Below are 23,027 nucleotides of genomic sequence, written 5' to 3' on the forward strand. Positions count from 1 at the left end.
ACCTTACTTTCCTCAGTTGGACCTACGTATACCAAACACTTCATTTAAACTTTGAAGGCAAGCTCTTGACCTCTCGTCATTGCCTAAAAGGTTGGGAAGAGAGGGAGGTGTGATTCATTTGGGTCGTCCACATCATTGGTAAATCATGTTGTCCCTCTCCATCATAGATATTTATTGAATCAATGAGGCGAAATTGTTATATTAGATAAGAGTAAGAAAATCAACGAGAAAAGGTAATAGATTTTATAAAATATCTAATTGATATGGAAAAGAGTCCAAAACTGTTCACTTAAGAACTAGATTGACTAAATTTTTTGAAGGAATTTATGGCATGTATAATAAGGAAGGTTTCTAAAAAAAGATGTCAAATTCCCTTATTATTACTCTTGAAATGAAATTAAAAACTTTTCCATGGAGTGGATTTACATCTAGATTGATAATTATAAATTCTATTCAATCATAGTAGTAAGAATATTAATAAAAGTCTCTATAATTTACGATATATTTCTTGCGGTTGAATCTAAATAGGTCAATAATTCCATTAACCACTACAAACACCATTGAATTTCTTGTCCGCACTTCAATTTCACATAGTCCGTTAACTATCTATTATTCAAATTAGATCTAACGTACGCACTCCAAAATGAGTACGAAAAACCCAAAGAAAAAGGTTCAGTATAGCTTCAGCCATTATTTAATTAGAATGATCAATTTATGATAGTATAATAAATATGTCAACAACGCCATTAACCACTACCAACCCCATTGAATTTCTTGTCTGCACTTCAATTTCACGTAGTCCATTAACTATCTAGTAATCAAATTAGATTTAACGTACACACTCCAAAATGAGTACGAAAAACCCAAAGAAAACGTTTCAGTATAGCTTCGGGCATTATTTAGTTAGAATGATCAATTTATTACAGTATAAATGGGTTTTCCATACCAGTTAAAACACCTATAAAAATTTATGCCAATCTCTTTAAATATTTAGACATTAATGGTTCGATCATTTTTATACTATCACATTTGGAGTGCAATGGTTTGATCGTTTTTATGCCTATCACATTTGAACCGTTGAACCGATGAAAAAACATTTACATATTGTAAAATTTCAAGCTTGACAACTACCAAAGAAGGGATAGTTAGCTTTGGGCGATGCGGTAGATTCCTATCACACTTGAGGTGTTGAACTAATGAAAAAACATTTTACATAATCTAATTTCAAGCTTGACAACTGCCAAAGAATGTATAATTAGCTTTGGGTGATGTGTTAGCATTAAAGTGGAGTAAAATAAGTAAAGATTAGGTTGCAATTATTGGATTTCCTTGTGAGATGCGTATGGATAAAGTAAATATAGTTTCACTATGGTTTATTTTTAGGATAGATATGGACACTTATGAAGGTTTTAATAAGGTTTCAAGAGTATACTTAATTTAAATGTTTTAATTTATATATTTTTATATATCAGTGTAACATAAAAAATATAAATATATTTATTTATTGTTTATTGTTTCATACATTAATTTAATGTTTAATGTTAGTTTAACTATAATTAAAAAAAATAAAAAATTATTGTTTAATTTAATTATTTAAAAAAAAAATAACTATAAACCAATTTTTATAAATATTATAAAAAAATTTGTTTATTGATATCTTTTTACCCATAATATCAATTATTATATTTTTGGTTATAATCTTTTTAATTCAAAATGCAATCACACCTATACGAATATTTATATTTTAGCTGAGCAGGTGAGAAGAAAATGGTTGAAACTTTCCATTGATAGTAACTATATTCTCGGAAAAACATAAATAAATATAAATTTCTTTTATAAAATATAAAAGAGATTATTTAAATTTCAAAAATATAATTTATTATTCCATTAAAATGTCTATAATATCATATTTCTAAAATTGGAAAAAATTGTATTTGATATATGAATAAAAATTATTTATACAAAAATATATTTATAAATATTTATTATTTATGTGTCATGATGAATTTTAAATATCATTTTTTTCAATAAAATTTTTTTATTAGCAATTTAAATTGATTAACTACTACATAATATTTAAATTTGAATAAATTCCCAAGGAAATTTTGATTAAATAAAAATATATTTTATATTTGTATTGTTATTATGTTAATGGTATATTTTTTAATATAATTGGATTTATCATATTAATTATTTATATTTTTTTAATGTTAATAATAATTTAATTATGAACTCAATAACCAAGTCGATTATTAACGCTGTTCTTATTTTTTAAAATAATAATATCATATTTTGAATGTATTAAAAATATACTTTAAAATGTTAAAAACTATAAATATATGGATATTATTTATTCATTATATTATATTATGGATGAATATATAAGCGATAAATAATATATATTGAAATTATATGAATTTAACATCATTATTACATAGTCACAAATTTAATTTGGACATAGGGATGTTGTCACTTCATGCAAATATTAAGGGAGATGTATCAATTTGTTGATAGACTAAAATGACCATTCAATATTATAAGGGAGACCACTTGATTGGAAACTTAAAGTAAATTCTTTTCCATTTGGAATGGTGATTTCAATTGGTTAAACTAGGTCAAGTTACATTCTCTCTATATCTATTGGCTTAAAGTATGTATTTAACTCGCAAACCAACAAAGAAAAACCAGATTAGCATTTTTGATGTGTACGGGCAAGGAACCAAATCCTTAAGCTGATTTAAGCCTCAGCAAAACAACAACTACGGTTTTGCCTATTTTAGAAGAGGACTTATAGAATGAAAGATTTAATCTAAATTCATATTTACTCTATAATGCAAGAAAAAGGAAAACTATGCTAAGCCTATCTTGATGGAAAGAAGGATTAGTCCTTCTTTCTACCAAGAGAAAGATATTAACATAATTCGGATTTAACATGTCTAGCTAAAGATGAATATGTAGCTAATGGAGTAGTTCAATTAACTAATATTATAATTAACAAACATGTTGTTCTGAGATCTATTAACAATGAATGATGAACCAATAACATTAGGAAATAGTTCACATAATTCAATGGAAATTAAATCAGAATTAGATAACAAATTTCTTAGTGAATAGTTACTCAGAAATTTGGTTTTAATATATGAGAGCAAAAGATACAATTGGCAACAAATTCATGAGACAAATAGATTAGATAGCTAATATGTAAGACATGTATTCATATCAACAGTAGTGCACAATATAAATCCAATTAACATAATTATGCCATCAAGAATGTAATCCATATTAAAAAAATAGTATTTCTAATACAAATTCATTTTAACCTATTCCCCTGCTCTGTTCTTAAAATTTGATCTCCTACAATACCCTCCAAAGTATAAAGTCTGCTGCTAAAAGCAAGAGTTGTAATACTAAAAGCTTTGCCTCTCATACACACACTACTATGCCAAGGGCACTTTTCAGACATTTTTTTAAGACAAAAGAAATCTTTTGTCCTGAAAAGTCACTTTTTATTTTAGGTATTTTACATTAAAATTTAATATCAGTTGAGTTGTCTTAAATATAAAATTTAAGAAAAAAGAAGTTTGAGACAAATATATTAAGACAAAACTTTATATTTAAGACAAAAATATTTTAAGACAAAACTTTAAATCTAAGACAAAAATAGTTTGAGACAAAAATATTTTAAGACAACTTTATATTTAAGACAAAAATATTTTAAGACAATCTTTATATTTAAGACAAAAGAAATTTTAGACATAAATATTTTAAGACAAAAACAATTTGAGATAAAATTATTTTAAGACAAACCTTTATATTTAAGACAAAACTAGTTTGAGACAAAAATATTTTAAGACAAAAATTTATATTTAAGACAATGGCTACTTAAGACGAAATTCATTTAAGACAATTAACAATTAAGGCAAAAACATATCAATTTAAGACAATATAAACTAACAACTGCAAAATTGACTATGAGAGTGCACCCTAAGTCCGCCAACTTGCATGCTACTACTGTCTCGCACATATACCGAGGTTTCTATTTCACTTACCATTCATGTTATCTAATATAAAGACAATGATTTGTTGGGATCTTCGTTTTGTGTGGGTAGTCAACTCTGAAAAATGAAACAATGTTTCTTGACAAGATTTCTTAGACATCAGTTCATCTTATGCCCCTTCAATCTCTATTGATATGATTAGAGACAACTTGTCTTTTGTTTCATTCGACACTACTACATGGACGGGGCTTTCAAGACAATTTTTTTTTACAAAAGGAAACTTTTGTCTTAATCTTTTCAATATGAGGTGTTGATAAAAATGGTAAAGGTAAAGGATTAGGAACCTGTCTTTACGTTGTTGATGGGTTCTTCATGAAGTGAAGCAATGGAGTCAAAGTCCTCATAGAAATTCCCACTATTCACTCTATTGCTTGGATCCATCCCCCACACAAGTAAAAACATGATTGTATGTAATGTTTATATTATAGCTAATGATTTCAAGAAGGAGGAATCCATGTGTAAGGTCAGGTCAACTGGCACAACAAGTGGAGGAGTAGTGGGAGAGTATATGAACTATAAAAAGAGGTGAGAGCCACCAAAATTGCGTTTATAGGTGTAAGTGGAGCATACAACAAAGTTTCACACAAAATGCAGAGGGGATGCGATGGAAACATTTTCATAAATAAGAAAATGTTTGCATACATAAATGGCACAATCTAAGCAAGGAAATGTGACCTTGGAAGATCTTTTGATCTAGGGTTCATAATATAGGTGTAGAATCGAGATTGGTGCATATAAAATTCACCGTTTTGACTTCTCTTTGTTGGAAGTAATCCTTCCATGTAATGTGTGATTTGTCATTGTGAGTTCGTAGGTGTTAATCTAGAAGTAGTCAGTTTCCTATGTGTGAGTTATAATAGATATCTAGATGTGTCATTGTAAGTGATCTAGACACTATAAATATGTAACCCTTCAGGTCAATACAATATATTGTGTTTGGTGTTATGTGTATAATCGATCTCCTTGATCTCTCTTCATATTTTTAACATGGTACCAGAGCGTGTTCTGGCTTGATTCCCTTATGGGCTGGCCAGAAAAGATGTGAGAGGTATGAGAGATAATCCCCTATATATAGATTAGTTAGTGTTTAATTTCCATGTTTGTGAGTAGATTTATTTCTTGTGTATATATTTATTTGTGTGTAGATCTTGAATCCAAGCAAGATTGTTGGGTGTGATTGTGGATCGAAAGTGTCAAATTGATTTCTTTGCTTGTTGGGAGTGACTGTGGAACCAAAGTGTGAAATCATTTTCAAAGGAATACAGTAATTGAAGTAGTGTGTTGTGATTTTCTTCATTACTATTAAAATATGCTGACAAGTTGATTTATGGGCACAAAAAATTTTGCGTAAGGAGTTCCACAAAGCCACATTGGAAGTAAGGTAGTGGAGAAATATGAATTCCACTCTATGTTCTAAGATCTGTGTTTTTCTGGAGTCCATGTGCATTGATGGTGAAAATTTTCCCATGACCTCGACCAAATTGAGAGGGATTAGAATCAATATGTACTTCATCTTAATCACAGTTTGGATTATTTGTGGTCAAAATGGAATTCAAAGTATCTCACTATCTCTGCAATGCAGGAATCAGAGATGAGCAAGCATGATAAAAAAATATCATTAATATCTAGCTCATCATCGACAGCATCATCGATAGCATTAGACTCCGGGATTTAAGTGGTGATTGCTTCTTAGTCGGAGGAGAAAAATACGAGCCCTCCAAAACTATTTGCAGTCCCTCTTTATTAGAGAAATAAGATTTCTTCTAATAGGTAGTGTCCTATATTAGAGGAATTCCATGATTTTTAATGACATTTTTTAGAGTTGCAGAAGTCGCGGCAAAGAATGTTCATATGTGCTCAAGTTTCTTCTCATCATAAGTGCTCAAGTTTTTTCTCGGTCAGTGCATCACGGGGTTTAGAGAATATATCATGTTGTCATTCTATAAAATATTTAGTAAAATCAAATTTCTAGAGTAGCTCTAGCTGTTGCATTTGTTCATTATCATGTACATCGTCAAGAAAGATAGGCACAAAGGGAGATGTTAAAATAAATGAAAATGTTGGTCACAAACTTGTTTATGGATTTTCTTTTCCAATCAGGTTGTGTGAATGCTAGGACAATAAAAAATAATTGGTTTCAATAGTAATTTGAAAAAAAAAAATCATATACAAAACCACAAAGAGCAGGCCAATTATTGAATAGCCTAATGTGACCCATCATGCTCTAGGAGCATTAGTCACAATTAGTTCTTAATAAGGTCAATCTGGTGTGACCAGTCATGCTCCGGGAGTGTCAGTACAGGTTATTTTATAAGGTCAAGTTGTAGAATTGTCTGTTGAAGACATTCTGTATCCAGAATGCTATCCTAGATAACTGATGATGGCTGGGGAGGTCCGTGGATTCACAAATGGTGGCAGTTCCATAAGATGGTTCATTATCGAGACTCACCCGTTGTGCTCCTGGAGGTTGAGATGCGTTAATTTTTCAAAGTTCATCAACGATGGTTAGAGACAATTACGTTTTAAATGGAAGTCAAGTGACAACTCAAAGGTGTGGTGGTGAAAGAGAAAAATTTGTGAGATTCTATAGTGGATGTGGGTATTGATGATGACCATATCAGACAAATCTGGAAAAAGATTTGTTTATTGTTGTAATGTGGGTTTTATATTTTTTTACATGTAAGCATTAAGGGAGGGTGTTGGAAGTAATTCTTCCATGTAATGTGTGAGTTGTCATTGTGAGTCCCTAAGTGTCAATCTAGAAGTAGTCATTTTGCTATGTGTGAGTTGTAATAGATATCTAGATGTGTCGTTGTTAGTGATCTAGATACTATAAATATGTAACCCTTGAGATCAATAAAATATATTGTGTTTGGTGTTGTGTGTTTAATCAATCTCTCTGCTCTCTCTTCATATTTTTAACAGTCTCATGAAGCCCTTTCTCTCAAATGGACTATCGGCTTGCAAATAATAACAATTCACATCCACAACATTGAATTAGAAAATGTGTCTTCTCCAACCAAGCTATTGGCATCTACTCTCACTTAAATTCAAAATTCATATTCTAATTCAAACACGATGTTGTCACCTCATTTTTCGAAAGAATCTATTCCCACTTAAATTCAAAACTCATACACCATGTACGCATTGAAGGTACAATCACCATAATCTCTTTCCCCACCATTTGATTCATCAGGCATACGAGAATTCAAAACAGGTTTGTCAAATAAAAATAATATGGATTCCCATGTGTGTATGTTGTATGGGTGACAGGTGTCTTAAAGGGTGTATTAAATTTTAAACTACCCCTTCCACATTTACCCACTTTTACACTCTCTAGGATAAACATGAGATGAGTGTCACTATGATATGAATCGACCACCAATTTCTAGTTATGGATGTGGGGCCTACAAACTAGAAGTAAACTAACATTCCTCAGAGATTACAAATCACATAGGAGCCTACAAAAAACCCTAGGTGATCAATCCCTATGTTTGAACTCCTTTCCACAATATTTACTCCCCAACTGCACCCATAACCCTTCATGCATGGAGTTGGGAGGTCATAATCGCACCCGTAGCCATGTCTCCATGTAGTTATGACCTAAATTACTTATTTCATAGCATGCGGTCACAACTATGCCACTTTTTCAGGCTAGCCTCCAAACCACTACCCAAAACTGCCTGTAACTTTCTAGAATCATGACAATGCTAAATAATAAAATATTGAGTAAGACCTTGACCAATACATTCCTACTGAAAGATAGACATTTCTTCAAACACAGGAGAAACATATAAGATACAATTCATGAATGCATATATGATCATAAACTTTTGAAATTCATATGAAAATCAACTAGAAGGCTCAATGCCCTCTCAAGCTAGTTGCACCAACACTTGTTAGTCCATCCATTCAACAACAATACAAAAAATTATTAGATCATGAACAATGGCCATAGCTAGAGGAAATAATAGAAACATGCATATAACCAACATATAACCACAATAGAAACCATGACAAATAAACCATAATATCACCATAACAACCAATATAACTACTCAGAGCTCACAATAGTAAAATAGCTCATATTAACATATGAAAATGCCAACCAAGTGAGGGACTTCGACATATAACTCGACCATAGATTTGGCTAAACCAAATATCTCTTTCAGCCAATCACCCCCATGCCATATTCAAAGTATGAATGTGGGATCATAAGTGTTGAACAAGAATAAACCAAGCAGGGCTTCTAGAGGTTGTTAGGGCCTAAATCTGCCATAGGCTCATGGAAGGAAAAATTCAGGGTAACCACAAACCACGCTCAGTCTGGTAGCTAGCCCTACCAGAATAGGAGAGGGCTCTCTCCGGGTCACACTCAGTAAAATAAAGCAATAGGGTCTGAGATGACTCAAAAATTAATATTGATTTTAGGCTAGTAAAAAGATATGAAAAGATAATTTATTGAATGACTGAACTTTCTGGGCTGTATGGGACAAAGGACAGCTTGAGATGGAAAATTAAATCAAAGACACAGAGTATTTCGTGAGGCAAGATAGGGAAGAGGTTTAGGAGTTAAACTGAAATAATATGTAGTGCAAAGACAGTTGAGAAAAGCCGAAAAGGGCATATACATGAATCCTTCTCAAACAGAGGAAAACACACAAAGTATGAATGCTTTACAAGGCAGAGCATAAAAATGGATTCTACCTATCCTACTTAAGAGCATTCAACTGGAAATGATTCTGAATGAAATGTAAAACATAACAAGGCACATATGAAACTGAAAGAGGAAACAACTACTAAACTTCATACCACATGAATCTCATGAATCAAAGCTGCATCATTTATTAAATTCCTGGCCAAGCTGTACAATGAAACACTGAGTTTTTTCTCCACAACGTTTCCCAAAAACTCCAACCCCTTCACAAAGATTTTTCATACAATAAATAAACTCAATCTGTGGGAAAACAAATCAATGAAGATAGAGAATCATTTAATCATCATTAGCAACTGAAGGTGAAGATAAAATCATCCATTTCTGAAGATAAGCGGCATACATTTTCTACTCGAATTTGCGGAATGACCGAAGAAGAGGTGAAATATGCCAGTGTAAATCCCTTTGAATTGCACATGAAGACAAAAATGGGCCCCATGGCTTATTTCTCTACCACGTTTTGATGTCATATGTTTTAAATTTGAGTGTTCCATCCTTGACCATTCACTTTCCTTTACATTGGCCATTTGAATAAATTTGGAACCATTCATAATATTTCCATTTTTCTTTGGCTTTAATGTTTTTCCGTGTGCATATGAGCCAATCTATAGCAAATCCGTGCGTTTTCGTGTGATTTAGGTGAGTTTTGGAGATTTTCAGGCCGCCTGGCTCTGTGTGCCGTGTCGCGCCTATGCACCGCGCCTGTTCCCAATGTGTCGCACGCATTCCGAACAGGCATCTGGATGGGGCCTTTCACCTTGCTTGGGGGATAACTGTGAATCGACCATATGATGAAGCTTTGGAGTGTTCACCACACACAAAAATTGTACATCGCCTGCATGAAAGCATGGATTTTTGGCCACGACTACTTTTCCTTGGACTATGCTAGTCATAGGATCCTGGGGATTTTGTGTAGCTGCAGAAAGCCCAGCATCATGGAATTGGGTATTTCTTGGTGTATATGCAACTTGAACCAATACTTCTTCAGACTTCAATGTTTTTCCTTCATTCAGGCACTCCATCAAGCATCGTTCCCTTTTAACATCTTTTTCCATTCTCTCTTTTATAAACCAGAAATAGTTGAGCCACTGCCACACCTTTGTTTCGGCATTTTCTCGAATCGCACATGTGTTGATGAAGATGGTTTTGGCATTCTCTAGTGTGTCTACAACCTCTGTATATTTAGCACTCTTCATGAATGTCAAATCCGTGCAAGTTCTGAGCGTTTGGAACGAGTTTTGACCAATTTTTAGGCTTTCTGGTTGTGTGTGCCATGTGTGCGCCGCGCCTTTGTTAATTTACACTGGGTTCTGAGGCCTAGTGTGCCACCCTCAGCGTATGCGCCGCGCCACCTGTTCTATGCACCACACAGACTTGTAAACGGAGTCTTAGCTTTCCATCTGTTGTAATCTCTAAACCAGTTTCGAATTGCAGTTTAATGTGCTCGGAAAGTGCTTCTCAACGTTGTTGACGTCATTGACAAGTGGCACCCTTGGATCATCAACCGAAATAGAAACAATTTTCGAATCCACTACACCTTCATCAAACATTGCTAAAGCAGCTAATGGCTTCACTTTGGGTACTCTTCCAATTTTAGCCTGCCTTTCCCCAATCTTTCGCTACATTAACTGGATCATTGTCATCAAATGCTCCTTTAAATTTTGCAATTGCAAGAGACGAATCTTCCCATGTTCATGGAAGCAATCCATATTTCCAATTTCATGTTATATGGGTAATATCGAAGTTTTCCCTTCTTAGTGTTTTGCTTGATTGGAAGCTTGCCCTTTTTGCAGTAAAATGTATCTTCAGTTGCAACTTCTATTTTTTCACCTCTTTCCTTTGGTATTTTAACCACAAAATTGATGACCCCATCTCCTAATTGCAACATCATGGCAAGGTGATATATTCTAACTAGTTTTCTCAAAAGAAGAAAAATCTGTAATCCAGAGTTTATGGCTTATTCTCTCAACTCTGTTTTGGGCATTTATATCATCGTGTTTCTGATTAACTGAATGATGGATTTATGTTTGTCTTACAGGGTATAGAGCTGCTGAAGATAACAAGGTGACCAAGGCCTGCATTTGAAATTCTTCATGACAGAAGACTTTACATATTAATTACAAACATTAATTTGATGATTTCCTCTTCAAAACAGAGTTTTGAAGAGGAATCAACCTTGAGCATTACTGATGATGAAAATCTGGAGATGAAACTTATTGAACCTCCCTCCGGCCTGCTGGCATTATTGGGCGTTTTGAGGACTAAATCAACTACCCTAGACCTGGTGACTAAAATTACTTGTTGATCAAGAGACAGAAACAGGACTGTAAGTGGCTTTAAGACTTGATTTAAATGAACAGACCTGAGCTAGCAGGTATAAATCATGAGGGAAATGAGAACACCAAGCCCTTCCATCAGTCAATGGCATGCCCCTAACAGGATGCAACTGAATGAATCGAGTGAGACCCCTAAAGATGAAATGCAAAAAGAGTTTTGGTCTCTGACGGAGGACTGACAAGACCGACTCTAACATTTGCTCCAATGGGGGATTGTAGCTCCTTGGAGGTGCCAAGAACTGTAGATCTTTGGGTGAGTAGACAGTGCCTTTCATCCATTGGGCTATGGAATCGATGACTTGACAAATCCACATGACTCAATTTATTGACTGAAACCTGACTCAGACCGACTTAATTATGGAACCAACATGACTGAAAAAACTGACTCAATGCAAAAGGAAATGACTCATGACTGACTTAACTAAAACAAAAACTTACAAAACTTGTTCAATGGTAGTGGTCCATCAAGATTCAAGGGTTTCAAATCATGATGACAGCCACCTGCGTACTAATGCAATATGTACAATCATGTGTAATGTGTCTTCCAATGTAACCAATCAAGTAGATGCCTGCTTGATTGATTCTCCTGATCAGATCTTCTGGTCAACAACAGACACTGGTAACTGTGCATCCAAAAACATAATTTACCATGATCTCTTTCATCACTGAATACTGCAATAATCACCTTCACTGCTGACTGTAACAAATCTGCCATTGGATCTTGAAAAACATGAATATTGACCTCTTGGTGGAAAAACAAGGTATCTTTTTCTCTTGATTCTAGTCTTTCTTCATAAATAAGAGTATGTTCTTGGTCTTCAAAAAATTCTGAACAAATAGATGAGCAGATTTCCTCTTCAAAAAACATTTCAAAACATGCGACATATGAAGAGGAGTCTGAAAGGGAATCCTGAATGGTCTGATCTTTTGAAGTATGAATATATGGTAGGTCATCTTCATACGATATGATAGCCAGATTCTCATTACATTCATCACAATCATCAATCATGAGAAACGCAACTTCAGATGTTTCTTCAAACCTAACACTAACATTTCTATCATCTACCATAAATTCATCCTGTGAACTTTTTCACTTGTTTGAGCAAAGATCTCATCTTGCTGTTCATGAGCTGACTGGATTACCTCTTCATAAAGACTGTGTTCTGATGACATGTTAACATTTGGATCCAAAAATCTGTCTTCTCCATCCCAGATGATTTCAGCGGCAAAGTTCTCTTTCATGGGACTTAGTACAAGGTTTTCTTGGTCATCACAATCTGAATCTACATCTGAAATGGTTGTCTTAACATTATCAGATTCTGAATTTGAAACTTCACTTCTCTGCATGCTCTGTTCTTTTATGGATAGATCTGAAACGACACTTTCTCTTTCATCACTTTTAGCCATATGGAAATCTTCAACCTGCTGATCTATAAAGTTGCTTACAGGACTGTCATCCTTTTCAGAAGAGGAAGAAGTTCCACCATCACCTTCTTGACCATGTGCACACTACATATCTGCGTTAACTTGAGCTGGAACATGACCGTTCAAGAGTTGATCTATCTCGCCTTCAGATAGAGGAGATAATATTTTTTGTTTTATTCTGCTCAAACATTGATTGTCTTCATTAATTTCAAGTAAAGGAGTATACAAATTTTCCTCATACTGCTAATCCATTTCATGCAATTCCCGTTGACTGTTAAGATGCAAAATTCCTTCATCTTCCACCGTACTAAAATCTTGATTCTGCTGCAAATTTTCATGATCATCTTTATGCTGCTGAAGTGGTTTTTCATACAATGCTTCCATGATTTCTCCGTCCATTAAGTCATCATTCCCATAAAAATTCTCAAGATCTTTAATAAAAATATGAACATGGTTACAACAATCCTGAACTAAAGCCAAGGATGGATACAATTCTTTATACCTTTCAAAGAATATTGTATGAAAATCTTTTAAACAATGAATAGAAGCAGGTAGCAAAATTTCATACCAAGATCGAGCTTTGTCTTCAAGAGTAGCCATAAACATTTTCATCAAACAGTCTTCAGGAAAATTGATCTTTAGTCTATGCACATGAATGTGAAATTTCACCAGATGAAGAGCAGCGTCATTACCTTCCACATTTCTGAACATAGGCAAATTCTGAAGCCAATCCACCTTGGGCATTTTATTCAGAAAACTTGGGATGTGATCTCGGCTCATGGGAGCGTATCTTCTTGCAACCCACTCCATTTTGAAAATATCAAAGCTACTGATCTCTCTGCAGTGGAGTCACCATGAAGCATCGATTGCTAGATTCTTCAGTGAATGGAGTCACCAGGTGAATGATTTCAGCGTTCTTATGTCTGATCGTTATCCACCATCAACCATCAGATTTGAACTTGATAGATGTACTGGGGCAAGACAATCTTCAAGCAGACCCTTTTCTCTCCCCAGTGGAGTCGCCATTATGTTAGGGCCTAAATCTGCCTTAGGCTGATGGAAGGCAAAATTCAGGGTAACCACAAACCACGCTCAGTCTGGTAGCTAGCCCTACTAGAATAAGAGAGGGCTCTCTCTGGGTCACACTCAGTAAAATAAAGCAATAGGGTCTGAGATGACTCAAAAATGAATACTGATTTTAGGCTAGTAAAAAGATATGAGAAGATAATTTATTGAATGACTGAACTTTCTGGGTTGTATGGGACAAAGGACAGCTTGAGATGGGAAATTAAATCAAAGACGCAGAGTATTTCGTGAAGCAAGATAGGCAAGACGTTTAGCAGTTAAACTGAAATAATATGTAGTGGAAAGACAGTTGAGAAAAGTCAAAAAGGGCATATACATGAATCCTTCTCAGATAGAGGAAAACACACAAAGTATGAATGCTTTACAAGCAAGAGCATAAAAATGGATTCTACCTTTCCTACTTAAGAGCATTCAACTGGAAATGATTCTGAATGAAATGTAAAACATAAAAAGGCACATATCAAACTGAAAGAGGAAACATCTGCTAAACTTCATACCACATGAATCTCATGAAACAGAGTTGTATCATTTATTAAATTCCTGGCCAAGCTGTACAATGAAACACTGATTGCGCCGCGCCTTTGTTAATTTACACTGGGTTCTGAGGCCCAATGCGCCGCGCTCAGTGTATGCGTCGCGCCACATGTTCTATGTGCAGCGCAGACTTGTAAACAGAGTCTTGGCTTTCCATCTGTTGTAATCTCTAAACCAATTTCGAATTGCAGTTTAATGTGCCCGGAAAGTGCTTCTCAACGTTGTTTACATCATTGACAAGTGGCGCCGTTGGATCATCAACCGAAATAGCAAAAATTTTCCAATCCACTACACCTTCGTCAAACATTGCTAAAGCAGCTAATGGCTTCACATTGGGTACTCTTCCAATTTTAGCCTGCCTTTCCCCAATCTTTCGCTACATTAACTGGATCATTGCCATCAAATGCTCCTTTAACTTTTGCATTTGCAAGAGATGAATCTTTCCATGTTCATGGAAACAATCCATATTTCCAATTTCATGTTATATGGGTAATATCGAAGTTTGCCCTTCTTAGTGTTTTACTTGATTGGAAGTTTTCCCTTTTTGTAGTAAAATGTATCTTCAGTTGCAACATCTATTTTTGCACCTGTTTCCTTTGGTATTTTAACCACACAATTGATGACCCTATCTCCTAATTGCAACATCATGGCAAGGTGATATCTTCTAACCAGTTTTCTCAAAAGAAGAAAACTCTGTAATCCAGAGTTTATGGCTTATTCTCTCAACTCTGTTTTGGGCATTTATATCATAGTGTTTCTGATTAACTGAACGATGGATTTCTTTCTGTCTTACAGGGTATAGAGTTGCTGAAGATAACAAGGTGACCAAGGCCTAGATTGAAATTCTTCATGACAGAAGACTTTACATATTAATTACAAACATTAATTTGATGATTTCCTCTTCAAAACAGAGTTTTTGAAGAGGAATCAACCTTGAGCATTACTGATGATGAAAATCTGGAGATGAAACTTATTGAACCTCCCTTCGGCCTGCTGGCATTATTGGCCGTTTTGAGGACTAAATCAACTACCCTAGACCTGGTGACTAAAATTACTTGCTGATCAAGAGACGGAAACAAGACTCTAAGTGGCTTTAAGAATTGATTTAAATGAATAGACCTGAGCTAGCAGGTACAAATCATGAGGGAAATGAGAACACCAAGCCCTTCCATCAGTCAATGGCATGCCCCTAACTGGATGCAACTGAATGAATCGAGTGAGACTTGTAAAGATGAAATGAAAAAAGCATTTTGATCTCTCATGGAGGACTGACAAGACCGACTCTAACATTGGCTCCAATGGGGGATTGTAGATCCTTGGAGGTGCCAAGAACTGCAGATCTGTGGGTGAGCAGATAGTGCCTTTCGTCCATTGGGCTATGGAATCGATGACTTGACAAATCCACATGACTCAATTTATTGACTGAAACATGACTCAGACCGACTTAATTATGGAACCAACATGACTGAAAAAACTGACTCAATGGAAAAGGAAATGACTCATTACTGACTTAACTAAAACAAAAACTTACAAAACTTGTTCAATGGTAGAAGTCCATCAAGATTCAAGGGTTTCAAATCATGATGACAGCCACCTGCGTACTAATGCAATATGTACAATCATGTGTAATGTGTCTTCCAATGTAACCATTCAAGTAGACGCCTCCTTGATTGATTCTCCTGATCAGATCTTCTGGTCAACAACAAATGCTGGTAACTGGGCATCCAAAAACATTATTGACCATGATCTCTTTCATCGCTGAATACTGCAATAATCACCTTCACTGCTGACTGCAACAAATATGCCATTGGATCTTGAAAAACATGAAGATTGACCTCTAGCTGGAAAAACAAGGTATCTTTTCCTCTTGATTCTGGTCTTTCTTCATAAATAAGAGTATGTTCCTGGTCTTCAAAAAATTCTGAACAAATAGATGAGCAGATTTCCTCTTCAAAAAAATTTCAAAACATGAGACATATGAAGAGGAATCCAAAAGGGAATCCTGAATGGTATGATCTTTTGAAGTCTGAATATATGGTAGGTCCTCTTCATACGATATGACAGCCAGATTCTCATTACATTCATCACATTCATCAATAATGAGAAAAGCAACTTCAGATGTTTCTTGAAACATAACACTAACATTTCTATCATCTACCATAAATTCATCCAGAGGAAATTTTTCACTTGCTTGAGCAAAGATCTCATCTTTCTGTTCATGAGCTGACTGGATTACCTCTTCGTGAAGACTGTGTTTTGATGACATGAGAACATTTGGATCCAAAACTCTGTCTTCTTCATCCCAGATGATTTCAGTAGCAGTGTTCTCTTTCATGGGACTTAGTACAAGGTTTTCTTGGTCATCACAATCTGAATCTACATCTGAAATGGTTGTCTTAACATTATCACATTCTGAATTTGAAACTCGACTTCTCTGCATGCTGTCTTCTTTTATGGACAGATCTGAAACGACACTTTCTCTTTCATCACTTTTAGCCATATGGAAATCTTCAACCTGCTGATCTATAAAGCTGCTTACAGGACTGTCATCCTTTTCAGAAGAAGAAGAACTTCCACCATCACCTTCTTGACCATGTGTACACTGCATATATGCGTTAACTTGAGCTGGAACATGACCATTCAAAAGTTGGTATATCTCGCCTTCAGATAGAGGAGATAATATTTTTTGTTTTCTTCTGCTCAAACATTGATTGTCTTCACTAATTTCAGGTGAAGGAGTATACAAATATTCTTCATATTGCTCATTCATTTCATGTAATTCCCATTGATTGTTAATATGCAAAATTCCTTCATCTTCCACCGTACTAAAATCTTGATTCTGCTGCAAATTTTCATGATCGTCTTTATGTTGTTGAAGTGGTTTTTCATACAATGCTTCCATGATTTCTCCATCCATTAAGTCATCACGCCCATAAAAATTCTCAAGATCTTCAATAAAACTATATGAACATGGTTACAATAGTCCTGAACTATAGCCAAGGATGGATACGATTCTTTATACCTTTCAAAGAATATTGTATGAAAATCTTTTAAACAATGAATAGAAGCAGGTGGCAAAATTTCATACCAAGATCGGGCTTCGTCTTCCAGAGTAACCATAAACATTTTCATCAAACAGTCTTCAGGAAAATTGATGTTTAGTTTATGCACATGAATGTGAAATTTCACCAGATGAAGAGCAGTGTCATTACCTTCCACATTTCTGAACATAGGCAAATTCTGAAGCCAATCCACCTTGGGCATTTTATTCGGAAAACCTGGGATGTGATCTCGGCTCATGGGAGCGTATCTTCTTGCAACCCACTCCATTTTGAAAATCTCTACGCTACTGATCTCCCTGCAGTGGAGTCACCATGAAGCATCGATTGCTGGATTCTTCAGTGAATGGAGTCGCCAGGTGAATGATTTCAGACTTCTTATGTCTGATCGTTGTCCACCATCAACCATCAGATCTGAACTTGATAGATGTACTGGGGCAAGACAATCTTCAAGCAAACCATTTTCTGTCCCCAGTGGAGTCGCCATTATGTTAGGGCCTAAATCCGCCTTAGGCTGATGGAAGGCAAAATTCAGGGTAACCAAAAACCACGCTTAGTTTGGTAGCTAGCCCTACCAGAATAGGAGAGGGCTCTCTCCGGGTTACACTCAGTAAAATAAAGCAATAGGGTCTGAGATTACTCAAAAATGAATACTGATTTTAGGCTAGTAAAAAGATATGAAAAGATAATTTATTGAATGACCGAACTTTCTAGGCTGTATGGGACAAAGGACAGCTTGAGATGGGAAATTAAATCAAATACGCAGAGTATTTCGTCAGGAAAGATAGGTAGGAGGTTTAGCAGTTAAACTGAAATAATATGTAGTGGAAAGACAGTTGAGAAAAGCTGAAAAGGGCATATACATGAATCCTTCTCAGACAGAGGAAAACACACAAAGTATGAATTCTTTACAAGGCAGAGCATAAAAATGGATTCTACCTTTCCTACTTAAGAGCATTCAATTGGAAATGATTCTGAATGAAATGTAAAACATAAAAAGGCACATATGAAACTGAAAGAGGAAACGTCTTCTAAACTTCATACCACATGAATCTCATGAATCAAAGCTACATCATTTATTAAATTCCTGGCCAAGCTGTACAATGAAACACTGAGTTTTTTCTCCACACCGTCTCCCAGAAGCTCCAACCCCTTCACAAAGATTTTTCATACAATAAATAAACTCAATCCGTGGGAAAACAAATTGATGAGGATAGAGAGTCATTTAATCATCATTAGCAACTGAAGGTGAAGAGCTAATCATCTGTTTCTGAAGATAAGCAGCGTACATTTTCTACTCGAATTTGCGGAATGACCGAAGAAGAGGTGAAATCTGCCGGTCTAAATCCCTTTGAATCGCACATGAAGACAAAAATGGGCCCCGTGTCTTATTTCTCTGCCACGTTTTGATGTCATACATTTTAAATTTGAGCATTCAGTCTTTGACCATTCGCTTTCCTTTACATTGGCCATTTGAATAACTTTTGGAACCCTTCATAATATTTCCATTTTTCTTTGGCTTTAATGTTTTTCCGTGTGCATATGAGCCAATCTACAGCAAATCTGTGCGTTTTTGTGCGATTTGGGCGAGTTCTGGAGATTTTCGGGCTGCCTGGCTCTGTGCGCCGTGTCGCGCCTATGCCTCCCGCCTGTTCCCAATGCGCCGCGCGCATTTCGAACACGCATCTAGATTGCGCCTTTCACCTTGTTTGGGGGATAATTGTCGAATGGACCATATGATGAAGCTTGGGAGTGTTCACCACACACAAAACTTGTACATCGCCTGCGTGAAAGCATGGATTTTTGGCCACGACTACGTTTCCTTGGACTATGCTAGTTTTAGGATCCTGGGGATTTTGTGTAGATGCAGAAAGCCCAGCATCATGGAATTGGGTATTTCCAGGTGTATATGAAACTTGAACCAATACTTCTTCATACTTCAATGTTTTGCCTTCATTCAGGCACTCCATCAAGCATCGTTCCCTTTTAAAATCTTTTTCCATTCTCTCTTTAAAAAACCAGAAATAGTTGAGCCTCTGCCACACCTTCTTTTCGGCATTTTCTCGAATCGCACATGTGTTGATGAAGATGATTTTGGCATTCTCTAGTGTGTCTACAACCTCTGTATATTTATCACTTTTCATGACTGTCGAATCCATGCAAGTTCTGAGAGTTTGGAACAAGTTTTGACCAATTTTTAGGCTTTCTGGCTGTGTGTGCCGCGCGGGCACCCAATGCGCTGCGCCTTTGTTAATTTACACTGGGTTATGAGGCCCAGTGCGCCGCGCTCAGCGTATGTGCCGCGCCGCCTGTTCTATGCACCACGCAAACTTTTAAAGAGTCTTGGCTTTCCATCTGTTGTAATATCTAAACCAATTTCGAATTGCAGTTTAATGTGCCCGAAAAGTGCTTCTCAACATTGTTGACATCATTGACAAGTGGTGCCCTTGGATCATCAACCGAAATAAAAACAATTCTCCAATCCACTACACCTTCATCAAACATTGCTAAAGCAGCTAATGGCTTCACTTTGGGTACTCTTCCAATTTTAGCCTACCTTTCCCCAATCTTTTGCTACATTAACTGGATCATTGTCATCAAATGCTCCTTTAACTTTTGGATTTGCAAGAGATGAATCTTCCCATGTTCGTGGAAACAATACATATTTCCAATTTCATGTTATATGGGTAATATCGATGTTTGCCCTTCTTAGTGTTTTGCTTCATTGGAAGTTTGCCATTTTTGCAGTAAAATGTATCTTCAGTTGCAACTTCTATTTTTGCACCTGTTTCCTTTGGTATTTTAACCAAAAAATTGATGACCCCATCTCCTAATTGCAACATCATGCCAATGTGATATCTTCTAACCAATTTTCTCAAAAGAATCAACTACCCTAGACCTGGTGACTAAAATTACTTGCTGATCAAGAGACAGAAATAGGACTGTAAGTGGCTTTAAGACTTTATTTAAATGAACAGACCTGAGCCAGCAGGTACAAAGCATGAGGGAAACGAGGACACCAAGCCCTTCCGTCGGTCAATGGCATGCCCCTAAAGGGATGCAACTGAATGAATTGAGTGAGACCCCTAAAGATGAAATGCAAAAATAGTTTTGATCTCTGACGAAGGACTGACAACACCGACTGTAACAGAGGCCATACCACCTAAACCCTTAACCATAGTGATTTCACCTATATGGTTTAGAAATAATTAAAATCAACTAGATTGGTCTCTACCCAAGTTGTCAAGGGCTCCAGGAACTAGTAACTCAACCCAGAGCATCCACGGAACCCAAGCCTCTTTAGGGATCTAGAGAATTTGTCCCAAACCGTAAACTCCAGAGATTAGTAACTCAACCCACAATCTCTAGCGAATCTAAGTTGCCTCAAGGCTGTAAAGAATATTTTCCAACCCACAACCATAGGAAACTTGAGAAATAATCAGAAAACCCAAATGGGAAATCCACTACACCATGACTATGTAGGAAATGGCAATGCAAGGCTTAAACCACTATCAATATAGGAAAATCTCTATTCCAATGATAGCACATAACCAAGGAACAACATACATATAACAAGCATCCAAAAACCAGAAAGGAGATCACACATGGTACATGTTACTTGCAACTTAAGTGTATTGTAGTTGTTGATCCAACTGTCTCCTTATGCTTCCTTGCTTTCGCTTGGCTTTTTTTTCCCATTCCAAGTGAATGCTACACTGCTCCAAGAATACACTCAGTGTGTAAGAGTGTAAGTCAGCCAAATTCTAAATTGACAAAATTTGAACCAAAAGTTGTGCAAAAGATGTGAACTAATTATTTGATGCCTTTTGACTATTGATGTCTCACTTTTATTCATTTCCCTTCATTTTTCCTCTAATTTCCTTTGCATGCAAATTTCTATCTCTTCACCCTCCTTTTCTCCTATTTTCCTTTATTTTCATAATTAAATGCTATGTATTGCCTCTTTCCTTTACCAATTTCTATAGCCATTATTAATCGATAGGTTATTCCAACTATAGTGTTTACCCACCATTCATCTTGAAATATGTGTCTCATGATCTTTGTCTTATTTTATTTACATGGAAAAGAATCAAGTGTTGTTATATATGTTTTTCATTTGTAGCTTATATGCTTGTCATTTGTTTGATAAAATGTCTATCTTTCATTAGGAATTTATTGGTCAAGATCTTACTCAAGCTTTGACTATTTAACATTGTTATAATCATTGTAATGATTCTCGAAAGATTCAGGCAGTTCTAGGTAGTGGTCTGGATGCTAGCCTAAAAGAATGGCATAGATCTCATGATTACATGCTCTAAATTGAGGATTTTAGGTCATAACCATATGGATATAAGCATATGGGTCCGGGTATAGCCTCCCAACCACATGCGTGAAGTCTTATGGGTGTTGTTGGGGAGTAAATATCGTCAAAAGGAGTTCCATCTTAGTGATTGATCACCTGGGGTGGTTGGTAGAATCCTGAGTGATCTGTAGTCTCTCAGGGATGTTAGCTTACTTCCAGTTTGTAGGTCCCACTTCCATAACTAGAACTTGGAGGTCAGGTCATATCATAGTGACAATCAACTCATGTTTAACTTGGAGAGTTTTTAAAACTAGGTAAATGTGGGAGGTGTAGTTTACAAATTGGTATCAAAGTAATGTTGTAGCATCATACCTCATGGTAGATGTGATTTTTGTGCATGCATGTCATTTGTTTATCATTTATTATTTAGTCATGCTAGCTAGTTATTTAGTCATGATTACATTATTTATGTATGACTTGATATGCTTTTGAAGTTACATCATGCTTATCTAGATTGATTGTGCAGAAGAAATAGCCTTCCCTAAATACACTAGGGTATGATTTTGATTATGTCTCTATTTGGTTTCACGAACATGACATGTTTGTAGGAGATAGAAGATCATAGATGAAGAGAATAATTGTGGAATATAGTTCACATGACTCCCCTTACGGTCATGAAGTGAATTCAATGGAATGGGATAAGTTAGTTGAGCAACAAGGAGAAGAGTACTCTCTTGATATAGAATATACACTTAGAAGTTTCAAGGCATGAACCGAAAGTTGTAAGGTAGATAATCGAAAGTTAATTGAGGCACAAGAAAGCATTTCCAAATCTTAAGAAAAGGAAATAGATGTTAATTAAGTCATGATTTAGAGTATTTCATATGTTCAGAAGAAGTGACAACTAAGGATCAATCACGTTAACAAGGAAAAGACTAATGGGGCATATGGTTGCAGGTCTCATAAACGACACAGGTTGGACAAGGATGACATAGTCAAGGGTGGCTGATCTTTGGATAGAACTAACAGATAAGAAAACACTCATTGATTTTATTCCAACTTTAGTTCTGAGAGGCATCATAATCATTATTGTTAGCACCCTTAAAGGAGTTAGAAGTAGTATTTTCTAGAGGAGTTCAAGAAATGGAAGCCTCCTAATTTTGATGGGGATGTGAACCAATTAGAAGATTCAGAAGCATGGATGCTTGGGATGAAGAATTTCTTTCTATTGTATGATTATTCAGAGAATATGAAAGAAAAGGTAGTTATATTGAGTCTTAAGGGAAACGTGGAGATCTGGTGGCAAGATGTGAAAAGTGCTAAAGGTATAAAATAGAGGAGATAAGTTGACATGAGTTTAAATGACTCTTCAAGAAGAAGTACTTGTCAGAGAGATGCTATGAAGAAAAGGAAAAGGAGTTATATGAGTTGAAGATGGTTTACGTGAAAGATTAAGAGTACATGACCAAGTTTCTAGAGTCGTTGACGTATGTTGCCTACCTTAAGGATGAG

The 23,027-nt window shown here is 35.6% G+C and overlaps 3 pseudogenes; all 3 read right to left on the reverse strand.

Annotated features, from left to right (window-relative positions):
• Window positions 1-10,129: 10,129 nt before the first annotated feature.
• On the reverse strand, window positions 10,130-11,200 carry LOC149229518 (soluble inorganic pyrophosphatase 6, chloroplastic pseudogene; annotated as a pseudogene).
• Window positions 11,201-14,203: 3,003 nt separating this feature from the next.
• On the reverse strand, window positions 14,204-18,885 carry LOC149229519 (soluble inorganic pyrophosphatase 6, chloroplastic pseudogene; annotated as a pseudogene).
• A 660-nt stretch (window positions 18,886-19,545) lies between these two features.
• LOC149229520 (soluble inorganic pyrophosphatase 6, chloroplastic pseudogene) lies at window positions 19,546-20,258 on the reverse strand (annotated as a pseudogene).
• Between the last annotated feature and the right edge of the window lie 2,769 nt (window positions 20,259-23,027).

This window comes from Pinus tabuliformis, chromosome J, assembly GCF_031772625.1.
Source record: "Pinus tabuliformis cultivar Carrire ecotype Pingquan chromosome J, CPIR1, whole genome shotgun sequence".
Lineage (NCBI taxonomy): Eukaryota > Viridiplantae > Streptophyta > Pinopsida > Pinales > Pinaceae > Pinus > Pinus tabuliformis.